General features: G+C 33.8%; 1 long non-coding RNA gene across 1 annotated transcript; it reads right to left on the bottom strand.

Annotated features, from left to right (window-relative positions):
- Positions 1-5,575: 5,575 nt before the first annotated feature.
- LOC149801628 (uncharacterized) lies at positions 5,576-15,191 on the bottom strand. Its single transcript, XR_016420701.1, has 4 exons — positions 15,041-15,191; positions 13,280-13,333; positions 12,286-12,540; positions 5,576-7,734 (listed from the first exon to the last, which is right to left on the bottom strand). It is a non-coding gene; the product is annotated as an uncharacterized LOC149801628 (long non-coding RNA).
- Positions 15,192-15,307: the final 116 nt, after the last annotated feature.

Below are 15,307 nucleotides of genomic sequence, written 5' to 3'. Positions count from 1 at the left end.
TGTGAATTCAGTTCACTCGCTATGAGTTCAGGTTTCTGTTTGCTTTTTATATACTGAAATTGTAATGCTTTTTATGTGTACTATTCCACGATTCTAATTCCTCTTGTTGTAGTAGTAGTATTTTCCATTCTGTTTTCTGACACTGGTCATATAATCCACATCAAGGTTTGCTTTGTGTGTGCCATTGCCGATGACAAAACTTTTTTGTATGCAGATGATAACTCAGACTTTATCTCTCAAGAAGGGGCCCCGAGTGGCCGAGTGGTCTAAAGCGCTCTCCGTTACGGATCACTGCCATCTCACCTCTGTCTGCTTGGGTTTGAGTCTCGGATTCGGCCAATTTGGGTATGTGAGAAAGCTTGCCAGTAGCTTCTCGTGGGTCGGTGGTTCTTTCCGGGGTTTTCCCGGGTTCTTCCTCCACCATTAATACTGGCCGCCATGTATAGCCTATCATGTGCTAAAAAATGGCGTTAAACCCTACAACAACCAACCAACCTCTCAAGAAGGAGTATTAGAATGGCGCGTTTGCTTTGTGCGTGCCATTGCCAGTGAAAGAATAGAGTTTACTTCTCAACAAGGAGTATCAGAATTTATTTATACATACATTCCCTCCTGATATTATTCAAATATCTAAAAGCGTCTATTATTAGTTTTTATAAATAGTTGGATCCATTTATGCAACTTTTTATCTACAAAAATAATATATTATACCTTGTCATATTGTTGACAAATGCTCAATGTTTCATCAGAACTCAAGGTGTTTATAGAGGATATTTGCTTGAAACGAGTGAATAACGGATATATTTCATCGGGTGGATGAAAAACTCAGTATTTTCACGAGTGGCAAAGCCACGTGTGAAAATACTAGAGTTTCTCACCCACGAGATGAAATGTATCTGTTATTCACTCGTTTCAAGCAAATATTCTATTTTATTTTATGCTCACATATGTTGGCTACCTAAAGTTTGTGACACAGTGAATTAGCTGATTTCTTACGTACATAAGCAAAAAGTAGTTCAACGACAGAAAATCAAAGGGAGGTAAGTATGTTCTGACCAAAAAAGTAGTCCATGTAGTGAAAAAAATATTATTTTTTCACTACAGTGAAATATCAATATTATTTTAATTAGAAAATGAAGTAATTCACTGCTTAGCATAAAATAAAATAAAATATTATGGTGTGCATAATACTTATAATCATAAAATAAATAAGTATTTAACAAATAATTAATCATAATATATTGAAAATTGATTTTACAATGCCCTTTATTTTTAAAGAATTAGTAAACTTATTTTTATGCTATTAGTTTATACTTTCACTATGTAAGTTATTCTGTAAATTAGAATAGCATGGATATATTGTCAACTAATTGTAAACAGGGGACGTAATTTTAAAAAAGAACGAAACCTATTGGATTCACCGTCTTAATACAATATATTCAAAAGGTCTAAATTTCAAACCTTTATACGACATTCATTAACGCCTTTCTTTTAAAAATTATGTCCCCTGTTTACAATTAATGTAAAAGTGGGAATAAATCTGCATCCCCATTCCCTACACCGCCCATATTTATGCTCGTTTATTTATAGGCTCCCAGAGTTCATATTAAGGTACAAATTGTTATTCCCATGCTCTACAAATTGTCAAAATAGACCACACAAAAAACCGACAAGAATTTTTTCGTGCAATATATTTATGTATGTACGTGTTCTATATATATATATATATATATATATATATATATATATATATATATATATATATATATATATATATATATATATATATATATATATATATCTGTGTGTGTTAAAATTACATGTAGATCATTACATATAACGATAGATGAAAGGATGTAAGAACTATAATTTAAAACAAAAATGAAGGAACAAACGGACTAACACGGGATTTATAGATAAATAGACAGACTGGTGTAGGCTAGTTATAATTTACCCATTCTTGCTTATTACCATTATCTCTTATGTAATAGTTCTGAGTCCACATACAAATCTCCCTGTGGGTGTCGCCGATTTCGCATTGTTTAGGGACTTCCGATTGCGAATAATGAAGAACTACTAAGGTATGTAATTTCGAGGTAGCTGATATAATTCCGAGGAAGCAATAAGGACATTTCCATATTGGCTTGAGATTTGTTACTATCATTCACATGTTTGCTCCTATCGTAATGATGATGATGATGATGATGATGATGATGATGAAAATTACAAATTTCATGGTGAAAAAAAGAAAACACCGTACTAAGATTAATATTTTCTGCAGGCAATGTAAATTAGGACAGGCACAATTATTTACATTATGTCACTTCGCTCGGTAAAAAGACGTTCTGTTACAAATTGAAAACCACAATTTACTTATGTTCTTGTTGTTAATATACGTTATTGTGTTTAACGTCGTGTTTAGATATATTTGACATGAGACATTTGTTGGGATTATTCATTGGAATGTTTAGTGCTAATTAGACTAAAATATTATTCTGTGACTATCATGAATTTATTTAAAGGAATTCTGGACAACGATGCTGTGATACATTAGAACTGTTGGCAGACCACTAGATTCGACGATCTGGAATTTATTCAGAACATTCGATTCTTTAGGACTTGTGATAGAACTTTTGGAATTATTTTGGATTTAATTCATAATACAGAAAGTTCCTCTTAAATTCACTCTATAACTTTCATAGTTAAATTATTTGTTACGTTTTAGAAAACGTGTTGCTTGTGCTTCTTTCTGTTACTCAGTTTATCACCATAGACTCGTAACAAAGCACAGACAATAAACTAAATTTATTTGCTGATTATTATGCCCTAGCAGAAACAACTTCCTGCCCCAGCAGTTGCGCGGATTGATTGGGGGGTTGGTACGCCACTAAGAACCCTAAATGGTTTTCAATCTTATAAACTCGTAATACTCTTAATTTTGGCAGCAAAAATCAATTAATTTGACACGTGAGTAAATTTGAAAAAATATTGAATTTATGAGTATCCATTTTTCCCTGGGTTATTGTATTTTGCAGTATGTCAAAAACTTGTCTCATTTTTAATGGTCATTTATCACCATTTTTGATTTAGGGAGAGGTTGTCGCCATAGTGATCCTTTTGCAACTGCTTATTTTAATAGTAATTGAACTTCTTTACTGCACCTTAACAAGATACGAGAAGTACAGGAAATTTCTATAATTAAAAAAACATAAAATAAGTCAGTATACTGATAATAGTTCCCTAACATTAGATGTTTTTCCATTGACCTTTAGGATAAACATGCATATTTTTTATGTTCTTGCCCTAGAACGAGGGTTATAATGTAATATTTCTAAATCTAAAGCTATTTTGAACAAAAATTAGGGGACAAAATTCATATGAGAGATGTATGTCAAGAAAACGATATTAACTTACCAATATCCAGCTTTTAATTACGAGGTGTTGCCTTCTCTTTGAACTTGGAGCATATGGTAGAAAATAATTATTCAAAGAAGCTACATGAAGTTAAGACACTACTTGGTTACTGGAGTGGTATCACTCTAATCCTTATTTGAAAGGTAGCTCTGATTATTTGATTAAGTTTGTTCATTTTACTAAATCCTACCATAAAATATAGAACATGAAGTGAAAAAATAGTTTATTCTTTCTATCTAATGATTTTATGTAGTATTTTAATCTCATAATGATATTAGTGATAAATAATAAAAAAAATCATAAACTTTTTTTGAGAGTGGAAATAGCGTTTATTTAGTCTTTGACAAAATGTTCTGACAGGAAGAAGGGGAAATAGTAAAAGCCAAACGGTAAACATGTAATTTATTCCACGCAGTTAGACGATGAAATCACAGAAGAGGAGAATACAAATTCTTCTATTTTGCCTGAACTTTGTACAAAATATACCTACAATTATTTGTTATTTTAGATCGCTTCATCGGAATACTACTACAAACCAGGTTTTGAAAATAATTCAGTTCAGTGATCATGATCAAAAAACATTCGAAAGGAGGGGAATGTTCATAAGTTATTCTATAACTCCCTAGTTCATGAATATTTTTTGAAAATTATTTATGGATTGGATCTGAACTTTATCAGCCAATGCCCGGAATTAAATGTTTTCTTAAGAAATAACAACGTTGATCAACGTTTTGTTTTCTTTCAATATATATATATATATATATATATATATATATATATATATATATATATATATATATATATATATATATATATATATATATATATATATATATATATATATATATATATATATTTGGAGATCACGCTTTGCATAAAAACCCAAATTTGTAATATTATAAGAATTTTTTTTTATCGCATGAAGTGCTGGAAAAATATACAGCCAATATAAATAATATAACTTTTGATATTTAACTTTTGTTGTCATCTTAAAGCTATTTCACACTTTTATGTTTTCTTTTGTTTGTATTTTGGGGGTTGGTTTTGAGAGTGGTGATTTTGGGGTGTTTTGGTTTTTTTGTGGGGGGGGGGGAATAGGAAATAATTTCACATTACAGACAATTCATAGTTTAGTAACACCTTGAAGTTTGTGCATGAGTGTTTGTGTATAATTGTATCTTTCGTGCGTGTACCTCTGCATATTGGTATGTGTGTGGGTCTTTGACTTAGGCTATGTATGTTGAGATCAGGATAAAAACCAATTTAAGGCAATCCTTCGAACACCCGCTCTGGTGGTTATGTGGCGAAAGATGTAAAATCCTTCCAATTTACGTTCAGTACAATGAGGTTAAAACAGAAACAACAATATTTTCTTTAGTTATAATCTAAATAATAATTATGAATGTTGTAAATAGATCATTAAACGTGTGTAATTTGCGAGTTTTGAAGCAAAGATCTAAATGTTCCTTGCTAATAGAAAGTTTTCTTTCTTCATATGTTGAATAAATTCATGTTGAAGAAGTAAATGTTTAATTCATTTTTTTAAATCTCTCATATTCATATCATACTTTTATTTTTCATTTCTCTCATGTATGTATGTACGTATGTATGTATGTATGTATGTATGTATGTATGTATGTATGTATGTATGTATGTATGTATGTATGTATGTGTATATGTGTGTGTGTGTGTATGTGTGTGTGTGTGTGTGTGTGTGTGATAAATGCAACGTATTCCTGCAAAGCCTTTTGCTTGGATGTATATAATTATATAATATTGTGAATATGACTGACCTATGTGTAATGTCTTTATTCATGCACATGTACGTATTACGCATGAACTGTTTCCTTGCACTGAGATTTATGGAAAAAGTGTCTATCAGAGAACATACATAGGGTACAGTCATGACATTTGGTGAGATATTTAACATTTTTGTATGCAATATGCTCTTTATTTACTTTTTACAAATTAAGTTGTAACTTCAGAAAATGTTGCAAAGTAGATAACAAGCGCAGAATGCCTTATATTTAGCAATGAATTGTAACGATGCTTTCAATAAATTGTACATCTATTACAAACACCAACCTTAACGTAGGAATGAAAATTTGCAATGTATATTTTCCATATCAAACATCATGCCACATAATAGACGAATGACAAATAACAAAATAGATTTCATATCAGGCGATTGTAAGGTATGACATCGTACATAAAATACATAAAGAATGACTGACGAAGTGATAAGCAGAGTTATGATAATTATTGAAAAGAAATGCACATAAAAGGTATATTTAAAAAGGTTTCAGATCGTAAGAATTAAACAAAACAATGAAAAGAAGCATACAAGCAAATATACCTATGATGATCGGAAGAATTATAGAGATATGCTGGATGAACACGGATAAGTCCATCACAAACGCAAAATTCCTTACGAAACTCCAGGAATAAGGACAGGTGCACGTCAACGGGTCAGAAATCGTAAACTAATCGTTGTTTAAGGGCAATCCCGTGTCAAGAGATCAAAAATTTACATAACTTATTAATGCACAAGCGCTTTATGTACCCAAGTATAGATATGCCTGTGACATATATTATCCTTCAGTAAATGAACTTGGATCTAACATCATGCGATCATGTATGATTTTATGTTTGTAGTGTTATGTATATTTCATTCATATTGTGTGCTTATATTCCACTAGAACGATGAGAGTTGTCCTAGTTTCTGTTTTCAATCCTGTCAACATATTTTTCTTACTATATCATTATTTCCATTTGTGACTGATACCTATCTGTCCGTCTGTTGATGTTGTGTGGGTATTATCTTTTAAGATATTCAGGAAGTTTTCAGTATATATGTAATCTTATTCTATGTTAGCCTAGAAAGTCAATTATGCTTTAGATTTTTTAAAAAAAGAAGATATTTTCATCTATATGTAAGTGTGTGATTTAAGAAATAACGGAAAGATAGCTTATGTCACATTTCTTTATATTTCAGGGTTTATTATTTTCACCTTGTGTATCTTTCATCTCCAGAATGAACAAATACAATCATCAGCTCTACTGTCTGTTCACCCGAACTCTCTCATCGACTCAATTAATCAATCAGTTTTACATTTCCGTCTATGAAGTAGTATTCAAAGCAAACAACAGATGCAACTTTCCAGCGTTGAATTTCGTTTCGCTTAAATATGTTTTCTAAGCTTATTCAAGGTATAATAATTGCGAAAACAATCATCTCCATGCTGCAAGGGTCATAATCATTCACTCTAGAAAATATAAAACGATCAAAGATTTTAGGCTTTAGTATAGTGGTAGTCGATCGGTTAAACATGTGTTCTCTTTAACAAAAAATAATAGAAGACATGCTGTAATCTAATTAAGACTGGATCTACACTGTCCTACGTGAAGCTCTGAAGGGACCCCTGAGGATTCATATTCTTGTGACCTTTGAATTACCCAACATAAATGCAGTTTTTAGAAATCTGAAAGTCAGTCAAATCGTTCAGAACACATTGATGCTCTACACCTATATTTCTCAGTCAACCAAACTCGACGATATAAGAGTTCATCTGATCGGTTGATAAAATTAGCAGTTATGGTAATAATATAGGTTACAAGAACATGACTCCTAAGTGGTTATCTGCCCTTGCCGCTGCTGGACATGAACATTCATGAGCATGATGTGCATGCATGACTTAACGCGCCGAGTGGTGGCTGATGTTTCCCACTCGACGAACAATTAAACAGTGCGCGGTGCGCACACCGAATCCCCGAAATTTGGGTTTTTACTCCTTGAATAAGGGTGAAATTTGCTGATTGGTGGCTCCGTTGCCACTCAACACGTTGACGTACAGGGCCTAATGGACGCACATTTCGGATATTGAAGAAGAAAGAAAGAGACCTCTAAGCGGTCGCTGTCAAATCTTCGCGAAGGACAGTCGAGATCTGACTTTAATCAGATTGAGACATACTGCAATGCGATAAGTTTGCCGTGAACCTATATGTGTCTCATTTAACCCAAAGTCAATGGATCTCAGACTTGTGTTGATACTGACTGATCAATCGATTTTCATTATAAATTAATCTCAACAAAGTATAATGACAATGTTCTTGAAATTTCGACTGAGGAACACCATATTGTAAATGTACCATAAGGAAAAGAGTAAAAGTAATATACAATAATTATTCAATTCTGAAATGCCTTAAAGCACCTCGATTTCAGTAGAGAGCTCAGCCACTTGTATCCTGCATCGTTACGGGTACGTATTCATGATATCAAGGATTCATGTTCCGGTGGCAGTTCACCTCGAACACGCCGAGCTGAAATTACATTAATTAAAAAACTTATTTATTTGTTGTACGTGTACTGAAAGTCACAAGCTCTACAAACTCACATAAAACACTTTTGACAGACGAATGAGATAGCAAAAGTCGCATTTAAGTGGAGAAAATTGGTGACCATTAAGAAAAATACTTCTGTAGATGATCGATTCCTGTTTAACCCAGTTCCAAGCTTCGTCGTCACGAAACTGTACATATCGAGTGAACACTTGCACAGACACGTGCTACGTCTTACTGCCCAAATAAGGACCTTGTGTACCATGTTCCGATGTTGACTGACATCGGAATGAGCGTCCAAATTTTCAAGAATATCTCACACACTTGGCAGCACATACTGAAGATTTTTCACAAATTAAAGTGATGTAATTACTTCCTCTCTTTTTTTTTTTTTCTAACATGGTTCTCTTTCACAATTCAAGGTAACATAGCACATTATTGGGAAAGAGGTTGAAGAAATATTAAGTTCCGTGTGGGAAAAGACGTCCTTCTCGTTCATGACACGTCGACAGACTACCACTGCACCAAGCGATTGGCACCGTGACGGATAAAATTCTTTGGTATAATGGTATCAATGTCTTTAAAGTTCTTGAGCGAAAACCTAACTTTATAATCCTCTCCTATGAATTATCAAACATTTTTTTCTTTCTTGGAAATTGCACTAATTTACGAAATAGCATAAATTAAAAGCTTGTATCATATTTTTATCATCATTATATGAGGAACACTGAAAAAGTAATTGTGTTTCGAAAGTGACTGTATATTTAACTGATTTACCTAAGTTCTAGTCCGATAAATCAACACAACAAATCTGTATTAGTACTGACAGACGATGTTGTAAAAAATTATAAAATGGTCCAAAACATCATTGATTCTGGGATGTTTGTGGCTGTATTTTCATACAAAAGATGTTATTTGACTACTCTTTCTTGGTTTTTGATAGAAAATGTCCATATCGTTGTTAGTTTCCATTTTGTTTTTCCGAAGCTTGCAGTATAAATCATGCACAATAGGGTTGCTTAGCAGTGGCCCTCGTGTTACGTCATGAATCACCACTTAATGTCTAAAAAGTTAATGTAGCTGCAGTTTCGGACAAACAGATAATACTATAGCGGTTCAGTGCCATTATTTAAATTATAAAATACCGTACTTAAAATGGATAAAGCAAATGAACTTGTAATCAATATAATGAAACAGAAATTAATCTGGCTTATCGCTTTGTAAATACTTTTATTGCTGCATAGGAACCTATACGTACTGATGTGTTGTTTTATCCGTACATCTCTTTAACACTATATGTAACACATTCTTCTGCTGTAATGCCCTATAATAGTACACAAGATGTTATTTTAAGATCCATTTTAGACTCGTTATATATTTTCTGATTTTATTGTTTGTTGTTCTTTCAACGATTTTAACATTTGACTAATTTAATGTTTAATGATAATAATACATAAATATAAGCATTATTGATTATTTTCTTCTAAATTCAACTAATATCAGCAGAAAATACAATAGCATGGGTAGAAATGCTGGATACGAAACGTTCCGGTTACGAAAATACGTATGCAGCCCGCTGGGTTTCTGAACTAGCTCGACACACACACACACACACACACACAAACACACACACACACACACACACACACACACACACACACCGAATTTAAGTCAAAATATAGTTTAATCATTTTTTAAAGCGTGTCGTAAACAAAGATATGTGAACTTATAGTCTTTTATGAGTCCATGACGTTGAGTCTTTCTAACATTTCTGTAACATAATGGCAATTAAATTATTAAATAGTTTACGCTCTAACATGGGAAAATAATTTTTTGTTTGTTAAAATCAGGGGATTTTTCCAAAGGTTGTTGGGCGTTTAAGAGCGAATTTTGAAAGGGTTCGTTTGTTTTACTCTAGTCAAAATGGGCATACGTAAACAATTTTTATTATCAAAAAATACTTTATTCTTGTAATTAACCTCCAAAGATTAACAGTTGAATTGTACAAAGATCAAATTATAAAAACACCAATTTAACCTCGTATATCTTTGCAGGGTTAAACAATGCATTGAGGCAGGAACAATCAGTTCAGTTTCCATTTTAACATTATTCCACGTTTGTTTAATAGTCCCTCTTGGACAACACAAAATTTATCATTCAACTTAGATAAAGATGAAAATAATAATTATAGGTTACTGCATTTGTATGGGAAAATATGAACGAGTTTTGGGATGGAATACTGCACGACCTTGGAAGTGTAGTATATCCTTCCGACAAAACTAGTTCATATTTATATTTTTCATGTGTTTATAAAATTAAAATTAAAATTTACTTAAAAGTAACAAAAAATAGAGAAAATAAAGGTAAAAGGAAGAACAAAAATCATGTAAATGGTATCAGAACATGGAGAAATATATATATATATATATATATATATATATATATATATATAATTTTATAATTAATGATATGATTGACTTAAAAGAAATAAATATACAAAATGCAATATTAATCAAATAAAAGATATTTTGTTGCTGATACGAAATATTAATATGATTTCATGACTACACATAGTGCTGTTTGCTCTCAATCGACCGAAGACGCCACAAGTCAATACTTCTTATGTATCGAGGTTTGCTGAGTAAAAGCATAATATGTTGGAGTCAAAGTTCAACATACATTTAAAATTTTGTGGACTTGTCAAAACCAGTACTTTTTAAATATAATGCAAACATATAATCATTCTGCAAATTGATGAAGCCATAGATCGAGGTATTTTTTGTTTGCTTTCAATATGCCGAGAGGCTCTAACATGTGTCAGATTATAATTGTATAGAATGACGTCATGAAAGCATATGTTCTTCGCGCTTTTATCGGCGCGTTATTGTCGCGTCACGAATGAAGCTATCGAGCATGGTAAACAGATATATCTGTCCCCATAACGATTTTTATATTCTGATAGTCGTTATCTTAATGTACGTAACTCCAGAAATACGGTATGAATATATATTTATTCCGCCATGGCACGACTTATGGCGGGTAATAGGAATCCGGTACTTAACGAAGCAAGTGCGGCTGTGTATATTTTCCAGCCACTTCCGTTGTTAGATTGTACTAGGGATACTAAACTTTTATTGGCTTTTCCGCTGAATCGAAGAGCTAAACTGGCTGATTTACCGTTCTAGTTAGTTCATCGAGGGGTCCCGGAAATACATCGCGCGGACCGTAATTAGTAACTTTTTCCTCGATTCGGAACCGCTGTGGATGTAAAGAAACAAAAGTTCTTCTTCTAGACTTCGCGCTATAAGCGTGATCTGCGTGTGATACACTTATGAAATCGCCCCCCCCCCCCCCCCGACAATCCTACGTAGGCCGATAAATCAGTCCCTCATCCGTGATGATATTGATTGGCGGTTTAGGGGCTGATATAGCCTATTCATTAAAACATGCAGAAATCTGCAACAAAAAAAAATGGCTACTTACATCGGTGTGCAGGTTATACACTTACCGGTATTTCTCGCGGCTGTGGGGCTACCGTCGGCGGGTTGGTTCTTTTAGTGACATGTAAATATATTTCCGGAGCAAATCCTTCGTTTGTTCACTTGTAAATACACGTAGAATATCTCAACCCTCTGTTCTGTAGTTGTTTACGGTGTGTTTGATAAAAGTCTTCTCATTCAGTCAAACACCTAAGCCAATTTCATTGGAATTCGTCACTTTCGAAATTTGTTACTAGAATTTTTCATAAAGTAAACGTTTAATTGGGTGCAAGGTCATTTATGTTTTATTTCTAAAAGACACTAATTATTTTGTCTTATAAATAAAAATAAGTATTGCTCTTTATTTGATTTGAAAAACACGTCCAAAAATCAATGATACTTGGACCATTTTATTATTCATACGATTAATGGAGCGTACTAAAGGATACACGGTACTAATGATATGGAAAAATGGGAACCAGCCTGGAAATGGGTGCACATAAAATAGAGTTTATATGGGTTAGGTTGACCAGGATTGGTTAATAATGTAAGTTATGTTTTAGAAAAAAAGAATCTTTTGAGACCTTATCCTAGGTGTAAATAAATTTTTTTTAGAGACATTATTTTATTGATGGAATGTCATTCCTTTAACAGACTGGAGTTTGGAACACTCATTACTAAAATTAGCACCCGTCTCTTTGGTGCGGAACTGAAAGCACGCGTTTCAAACACATGCAGGTCCAGAAAATGCAGGTGGCTCATATAATTTCCTCTTCACAGAAGCTGATATCCAGGTTTCATCTATACTAATAAATATAGGTTTGATCATGAGCACTCAAAAATTTTAAGTTATTGAATTTTTAATATTATGGTGTTTGCATAGGTTTACGCACCGGTAAAGTAGGGACACTGGCAGCAGGCCGCACACAATTTGTCAGCGGGCAGCATATGGCCCGTGGACCATATAGTGTGCACCCCTGAATTAGTCTATAACCAAAGCACTGAAAACAAATAGTTTCTGGACTTCGTCATGTTATGTATATAAAGTTCATACCACAGATTCCAACTGGAGAGTCGTTATTGCCTTGAACATTTCTTGTTCCAGAGCTTGACTTTGATTTCCCAGCATCATTCAGGCCACCTGCGCCATTGTTACTTGTTCTGTGTCTTCTCCACCATACATGATCAGTCACATTTTTCAGCAGTGCTCCAAAATAACGGGGAACTCTCAGATCGTTCCCATGATTCCATAGACACAGGAACACAAATAAACAGTTTGTTGCCACCGATATAGCCAACAGAACGTATCCTAAAATGAAATTGGGAAGGTGACTCTATTGCATGATTATAAAGTTCCTAAATAAAACTTTTCATGTTAAATCAATGGAAAAACAGATAGAAAACAGGTACCTGATATTGAGACTGACCAGCACGTGATCAATTTTAAGGACAAACGTGAGATGGTGTATATTAAAACCGCATATAGCGTGAAGAGTGAGATGAAGCAACAAAATAACGCAAGGTGTGAAATGATATATTAAGAACAAAAAGAAAAAGAAGATAAAAGTGAAATGTGAGATGAGATGTTATGAAACCTTATAACGCGATGTGTGCATGTGTGCGATAGCACATTAAAATGTAGGTCTCAATTTAAGAATGGGAACTCATCTAGGGGCAGAATAATATTCTAGATAATTGAAACAAGATCGGTTAATAAAAAAGGACCGGTTATTAAGAGGAATATCGTTCATTGCATTAGTCTAGATGATATGTATTTGTTTTCGAGAAACATTTTACTTGAATAATTGCAGTTCGTCTAACCGAGTCCAACATCCGTCACGCTTCTATTTTGAACGTATTAATCACGGTGTTTCTATTTTATTTTATTGTCAGTTTAAAAAATGCACGTCACGTGCGTTTCAGCAAATATAACATGTAGGAACATCTAGAATGTGAATGGAAGTGAACAAATTCTTACAGACTGGTTCTGGGATTTTCATTATCGTTTTGCATTGCTTGTAGGAATATAAAAGAAGACAATACCGTACCTGTGCTACAACTGCAGGTGTCTGTGACAGATGGCGAGACGATCGAAGTAGAATCTGAACAAAATCACAGCAGTTTTATTATGTTTTCACTTATTCTTCTTATGACGTGGCTACAACAGCAACGACAAATACTACAACTTCTACTAATGCAGCTCTTCTGCAGTTGCTTTCCGTCAGTTTAATCAATATTTCTAGTATCTCTTTATCCCTCATCCATCTAGTATGTATGTATGTATGTATGTATGTATGTATGTTAACAAGATGTATGTATGTATGTACTTACGTAGGTACGTATGTATGTATGTATGTACGTGTGTACATACGTATGTGTATGTACGTATGTACTTATGGATGCAAAAGATATGTCGTTCTTCAAAGATTCATACAGTTGGCACTGTGTCAAGCTAGTCGAATTGTTCATCATGGAAAAATTAAATATACGGTTGTTGTTGTTCTAGGGTTTAACGCCATTTTTCAGCACACGATAGGCTATACATGGCGACCCACGAGAAGCTACTGGCAAGCTTTCTCACATACCGACACTGGCTGAATTCGAGACTTGAACCCACGCAGACAGAGGTGAGATGGCAGTAATCCGTAACGGAGAGCGCTTTAGACCACTCCGGGCCCCTAAAAATACGGTTAAGGTGAATCATCGTTGACAGTTATAACAGCAACAACAACAGTTTATAACTCAGCACCATGCACCCGTGTCTAAATCGCGTTATCAACTGTTTATGCAATATTCTCACTATTGCTTTATGCATAATATCTCACCTGAAGTTCTCCCAAATACGTATCTTGAATAAATTTCATCCTTTCGGTTTGTATTACTTTCAATAGCAGCGTTTATTTGTTTTGTTCCATCCAAAGTAATAAACTGATAAAATTGTGTGTGAATAATTTAAAAGATAATTTGAATGCACCAAAGTAACTCGTAAGACAGGAAGAAAAAGGACAGACATTGGGAACCGATATTTATCCCCAACCCCGTTCACGGTTGTCTATTTAAAAGTTGCCACATTTCTAATTAGGACACATCTTGTTACCATTGGCTCCGTAAACGGGGAGAATAGTCCATTAAAAATTTACACAAAATATAAAGATTGTCGTGCAAATTATATCCAGACTACAAACAGTCAGATAATTAGACAAAAAGATAGATGAATACATGTATGGAGATATCAATGAAACCACACAATAAATAGACAAAAAAGCACGTACGAAAAAAACATGTCATATATAGACTCGTGTATGTTATTGCGAAATTGCGAAAGAAAGAAAGAAAGAAAGAAAACGTGGGCGAGACACTGTTTACCCATCCGTGGTTGGAATCATCATCTAAGATTGAATAGTTTCGAGTCCATATACAGATCTCCAAGTGGGGCTCTCCAACTACATATTGTTTAGGGCTTTCCGAATTACAAATAGTGAATAAGCTACTCGGTTATGTAATTTCCAGGTAGGTGTTAAAGCAATAAGTGAAGCAATAGCGAAATTTCCATACTGGTTTATCCTATTGTGATGACGATTCATATTTTCCAGTGGCAAGTTAATTTAGTAAGGTGCAATAGTTTACACTAAATCACTTCGATTGTCATCGCTCGATAAAAATCGCGTCTATCGAGACTAATGGAAAACCACATAATTAATAATCTGTCTTTCACACACACACACACACACACACACACACACACACACATTTATATCAGATTTAAACCTGTCTTTTGATCTGTATAACAAACTAGAGTTCACACTTACGTGCATGGAACTGATCTGTTCAACCAGTGCCTCACCTTCGTCCATATGTTAATATAACCCATGCATTTTACTTTCATAAACTTTAGCAGAAGACATTAATGACCATGAGTCCACAGATAGTGTGAAATGCGTCATGGGAAGGGTACTCCTTGTATAGCTGACTTGATACCTATAGCGATAGTTTCCTACATTTTTGGATGAATGCAGCAACTGATGTTGACATGTGACTTCCAAGCATTTGTACACAAAAGTACAATATTATTTACA

The sequence above is a fragment of the Sinohyriopsis cumingii genome, chromosome 4 (assembly GCF_028554795.1).
Source record: "Sinohyriopsis cumingii isolate HCF-2022 chromosome 4, ASM2855479v2, whole genome shotgun sequence".
Lineage (NCBI taxonomy): Eukaryota > Metazoa > Mollusca > Bivalvia > Unionida > Unionidae > Sinohyriopsis > Sinohyriopsis cumingii.
This window is presented reverse-complemented; position numbering and strand designations above follow the sequence as displayed.